At 42.1% G+C, this 6,167-nt stretch overlaps 1 pseudogene; it reads left to right on the top strand.

Moving 5' to 3' along the window:
* Positions 1–3,467: 3,467 nt before the first annotated feature.
* LOC135540071 (transcription factor HES-5-like) lies at positions 3,468–5,541 on the top strand (annotated as a pseudogene).
* The last annotated feature ends 626 nt before the right edge of the window (positions 5,542–6,167 follow it).

The raw sequence follows: 6,167 nt of genomic DNA, 5'->3' as shown, positions 1-6,167 counted from the left end.
CAGGTACAACCCTAAATCCGTAACCATGGGCACCCTCTTAGATATCATCCTGACCAACTTGCCCTCTAAATACACCTCTGCTGTCTTCAACCAGGATCTCAGCGATCATTGCTTCATTGCCTTTGTGCGTAATGGGTCCACGGTCAAACGACCACCCCTCATCACTGTCAAACACTCCCTAAAACACTGCAGCGAGCAGGCCTTTCTAATCGACCTGGCCTGGGTATCCTGGAAGGATATTGTTCTCATCCCGTCAGTAGAGGATGCCTGGTTGCTCTTTAAAAGTGTTTTCCTCACCATCTTAAATATCAAATCAAATCAAAGTTTATTTGTCACGTGTGCAGAATACAACAGGTGTAGACCTTACAGTGAAATGCTTACTTACAGTCTCAAACCAATAGTGCAAAAAAGGTGTTAGGTGAACAATAGGTAAGTAAAGAAATAAAACAGCGGACTATATACAGTAAGACAGGCTATATAGAGTAAGCATGCCCAATTCAAAAAATATAAAACTAAGAACAGATATAGCCCTTGGTTCACCCCAGACTTGACTGCCCTTGACGAGCACAAAAACATCCTGTGGCGTTCTGCATTAGCATCGATTAGCCCCCGCTATTTGCAACTTTTCAGGGAACTGAGAAGTCAGGAACCAATATACTCAGTCAGTTAGGAAAGCTAAGGCTAGCATTTTCAAACAGAAATTTGTATCCTGTAGCACCAACTCCAAAAGGTTTTAGGACACTGTAAAGTCCATGGAGAATAAGAGCACCTCCTCCCAGCTGCCCACTGCACTGAGGATAGGAAATCGATAAATCTACGATAACCGCTAATTTCAATAAGAATTTTTTTACGGCTGGCCATGCTTTCCACCTAGCTACCCCTTCCCCGGCCAACATCTCAGCACCCCTGCAGCAACTTGCCCAAGCCCCCTTCTCCTTCACCCAAATCCAGACAGCTTATGTTCTGAAAGAGCTGCAAATCTGGATCCCTACAAATCAGCTGGGCTAGACATTCTGAACCCTCTCTTTCTAAAATGATCCACTGAAATTGTTGCAACCCCTATTACCAGCCTATTCAACCTCTCTTTCGTATCGCCAAAGATTGGAAAGCTGCCGCGGTCATCCCCCTCTTCAAAGGGGGAGACACTCTACACCCAAACTGTTATAGACCTATGTATATCCATCCTGCCCTGCCTTTCTAAAATCTTTGAAAGCCAAGTTAACAAACAGATCACAGACCATTTCAAATCCCACCGTACCTTCTCCACTATGCAATCTGGTTTCCGAGCTGGTCATGGGTGCACCTCAGCTACGCTCAAGGTCCTAAACGATATCATAACCGCCATCGATAAAAGACAGTACTGTGCAGCCATCTTCATCGACCTGGCCAAGGCTTTTGACTCTGTCAATCACCGTATTCTTATCGGCAGACTCAACAGCCTTGGTTTCTCAAATAACTGCCTCACCTGGTTCACCAACTACTTCTCAGATAAAGTGCAGTGTGACAAATTGGAGGGCCTGTTGTCCGGACCTCTGGCAGTCTCTATGGGGGTGCCACAGGGTTCAAATCTCGGGCCGACTCTTTTCTCTGTATATATCAATGATGTCACTCTTGCTGCTGGTGATTCTCTGATCCACCTCTACGCAGATGACACCATTCTGTATACATCTGGCCCTTCTTTGGGCACTGTGCTAACAAACCTCCAAACGAGCTTCAAATCCATACACCACTCCTTCTGAGGCCTCCAACTGCTTTTAAATGCAAGTAAAACTAAGTGCATGCTCTTCAACCGATTGCTGCCCGCACCTTCCTGCCCGACTAGCGTCACTACTCTGGACGGTTCTATCTTAGAATATGTGGACAACTACAAATACCTAGGTATCTGGTTAGACTGTAAACTCTCCTTCCAGACTCACATTAAGCATCTCCAATCCTAAATTAAATCTAGAAACAGCTTCCTATTTCACAACAAAGCATCCTTCACTCATGCTGCCACATACCCTTGTAAAATTGACTATCCTACCAATCCTTGACTTCGGCGATGTCATTTACAAAATAGCCTCCAACACTCTACTCAGCAAACTGTATGTAGTCTATCACAGTGCCATCCGTTTTCTCACCAAAGCCACATATACTACCCACCACTGCGACCTGTATGCTCTCGTTGGCTGTCCCTCACTACATATTCGTTGCCAAACTGGCTCCAGGTCATCTATAAGTCTATGCTAAGTAAAGCCCCACCGTATCTCAGCTCACTGGTCACCATAGCAACACCCACCCGTAGCGCACGCTCCAGCAGGTATATTTCACTGGTCACCCCCAAAGCCAACACTTGGTTTTGCTGCCTTTCCATCCAGTTCTCTGCTGCCAATGACTGGAACGAATTGCCAAAATCACTGAAGCTGGAGTCTTATGTCTCCCTCACTAACTTTAAGCATCAGCTGTCAGAGCAGCTTACCGATCATCTGTAAATAGCACACCCAACTACCTCATCCCCATATTGTTACTTGCTCTTTTGTACCGCAGTATCTCTACTTGCACATCATCATCTGCACATCTATCACTCCAGTGTTAATGCTAAATTGTAATTATTTTGCCTCCATGGCCAGCTGCCAGCTGTCAGAGCAGCTTACCGATCACTGTACCTGTACACAAACAATCTGTAAATAGCACACCCGACTACCTCATCCCCATATTGTTACTTATCCTCTTGCTCTTTTGCACCCCAGTATCTGTACTTGCACATCATCATCTGCACAACTATCACTCCAGTGTTAATTCTAAATTGTAAATATTTCGCCTCCATGGCCTATTTATTGCCTTACCTCCCTACTCTTCTACATTTGCACACACTGTACATAGATTTTTATATTGTGTTATTGACTGTACGTTTGTTTATGTGTAACTCTGTTGTTGTTTTTGTCGCACTGCTTTGCTTTATCTTGGCCAGGTCGCAGTTGAAAATGAGAACTTGTCCTCAACTGGCCTACCTGGTTAAATAAAGGTGAAAATAAATAAATAAAGTTACACTGAAACGGCATGGTTGGTTAGGGTTAGCGGCTCGTAAGTAAGTGTTTCACTCTAAGGTCTACACCTGTTGTATTCGGAGCATGTGACTAATAAAATGTGATTTTATTTGATTTGTAGTTATGTTTTGGACATGATAGATACATTTATAAAGCAGTAAAATTATTGAAAAAGAAAATGAATATTCTCTGAATCATCTGAACAGCTTGACGTCTAAAATATTGTAAAGTGTTGGCAGTTATAATAGGGGAAATCAAGAAATCGGTTATATAGAGTTATTAAATTCGACTAATTAGGCAATACGAGCAAAATTATTAGGATTTTTTTTTATTAGGAAACACTATATTTTATTGGAAAGTATTTGAGTCATTCACACATGTGTAAATTGTGATGGTGAGTGTGTGCTCTGTCAATGTCATTGATTCCAACATCAGGCAGCAGATCAGAGGGTCACCACTTTCCCAGATTCACACAGCGCTCTGTGAGACACTCTCCATCTCCCCCACCCCTCCACCTGTTCCCCTGAGATGTGACCATTGTCCCCCAGTAATAAGAACACTGAGCATGTGGCAGCTCCACATTCCTCATTGTCCTCCCAAGCTCACCCATTGGCTACAGACTGTGAGATTCTCCTACAAGCCCAAGACACACACATTCATATGCAGATTTGGGAGTATATATAGGAGATGAAGCCAGTAGAAATCTGATTATCTCTAAAGAAAGACCTCTACAACACATAGATCCAGCCACGACACCTTCAATCACTTCAGCAATGATCTACTCTAAGGAGCACCTGACTCTGACCAACAAGGTAAAGTGAGATTCAAATTCAAGGAAATTAAGTTCATTAGACTGATTTTTATGTGTTTCATTAATGTTATATATCAGAATAAGATTATTAATGACCCTGCTTCTCTTCTTCAGGAGACAGCAGAGGGAACACCCCCCTATCCACATCGATGGGACAGTAGTGGAGAGGGTAGTAAGTTTTAAGTTCCTCGGCGTACACATCACAGACCAACTGAATTGGTCCACCCACACAGACAGCATCGTGAAGAAGGTGCAGCAGCGCCTCTTCAACCTCAGGAGGCTGAAGAAATTTGGCTTGTCACCAAAAGCACTCACAAACTTCTACAGATGCACAATCGAGAGCATCCTGTCGGGCTGTATCACCGCCTGGTACGGTAACTGCTCCGCCCACAACCGTAAGGCTCTCCAGAGGGTAGTGAGGTCTGCACAACGCATCACCAGGGGCAAACTACCTGCCCTCCAGGACACCTACACCACCCGATGTCACAGGAAGGCCATAAAGATCATCAAGGACAACAACCACCCGAGCCACTGCCTGTTCACCCGCTATCATCCAGAATGCGAGTTCAGTACAGGTGCATCAAAGCTGGGACCGAGAGACTGAAAAACAGCTTCTATCTCAAGACCATCAGACTCTTAAACAGCCACCACTAACATTGAGTGGCTGCTGCCAACACACTGACTCAACTCCAGCCACTTTAATGATGGGAATTGATGTAAATATATCACTAGCCACTTTAAACAATGCTACTTAATATAATGTTTACATACCCTACATTATTCATCTCATATGTATACGTATATACTGTACTCTATATCATCTACTGCATCTTTATGTAATAAATGTATCACTAGCCACTTTAAACTATGCCACTTTGTTTACATACTCATCTCATATGTATATACTGTACTCGATACCATCTACTGCATCTTGCCTATGCCGCTCTGTACCATCACTCATTCATATATCTTTATGTACATATTCTTTATCCCTTTACACTTGTGTGTATAAGGTAGTAGTTTTGGAATTGTTAGTTAGATTACTCGTTGGTTATTATTGCATTGTCGGAACTAGAAGCACAAGCATTTCGCTACACTCGCATTAACATCTGCTAACCATGTGTATGTGACAAATAAATTTGATTTGATTTGATTTCTTGCAGCTAAGAAAGCCAGTGCTGATATTACAGAGATCGTAACAACAGCAGCATTGAGCAGCTCAAGTCTTCCCTGTTTCCAGAGATCCTCAACCTGCAGCCTGACTCCAAGCTGGAGAAAGCTGACATCCTGGAGATGACAGTTTTCTTCCTGAGAAAACAGCAACAGTATCAACCAGTGAGTTCCTCCTCCTGCTCAGCACCTGTCAATCAGGGTTACTCCAGCTGTGTCCAAGAGATTGTCCACTTCCTGTCCAAGGATGAGGTGACGACAGAGTCCCAGAGAAGACTGCTGAGCCACTTCCAGAGCCTGCAGCCATCCTCTGATAAGAACCACAGGGAGAGTGACCTGCCTCAGCTCAGCTCTCTAACCCAGCACAGCATCAGCAAAGAAAAGAGTCCAGTGAACAGCGCACTCTGGAGGTCCTGGTAGAGTTCTACAGACTTTAAAGCTCCACTCAGACAAACACAATGGACCATGTTGTTCAAACATTAATGGACAGTAATTTGAATAGGATGAGACAATATTCTCCTTCTGCAGAAAATGTCAAAGTTTTAATTTGATTGTGTTCATTATTTTTTCAGGAATATGTGAAAAAGCCTTCCTAATGAAAGTTCATATTGATATGATCACTTTTCATTTAACTTGAGTATTATGTCAAGTTATTTTAACTTTGTAAGAGGAAATTCCTCCATCTGCTAAGGATGGCTTATATTGTTGACTGTTCATTATAATCTATTTATTACCCACATTGGGGAGATAAATTCTTTAATTGTGCAACATAATCCTTCTGTTAATGAATTTCAGAAAATATATTCTTGTTGATGACTTAAAAATCTTTAATTGATTTTCTGTATATCCAAGCCTGGTTTTTGTGATGAACTACCAATTTATGTTGGTTTGTATTACATTTTTTAATTCTCGTATATTGAGATATCTAACATATGTCTGCTTTGTTTTTAAAGCTGCATTTGTCTATGTTTCTTCTATGAATATTTAATATAACCCACACTCTATGATGAGTGCCTGTGTGACTTGAAGCTGTTTTCTCGCAATTGTAGTGATGCCTAATCACAAAGTTTAAGTTCTTAACAATTAAGAAATGTATTCTCTATATGAAAATAAAAACAATCTTGAAATGTGGCTGATTGTTTGTGGTTTATTAAAATCCT

Source organism: Oncorhynchus masou, chromosome 5, assembly GCF_036934945.1.
Source record: "Oncorhynchus masou masou isolate Uvic2021 chromosome 5, UVic_Omas_1.1, whole genome shotgun sequence".
NCBI lineage: Eukaryota > Metazoa > Chordata > Actinopteri > Salmoniformes > Salmonidae > Oncorhynchus > Oncorhynchus masou.
This window is presented reverse-complemented; position numbering and strand designations above follow the sequence as displayed.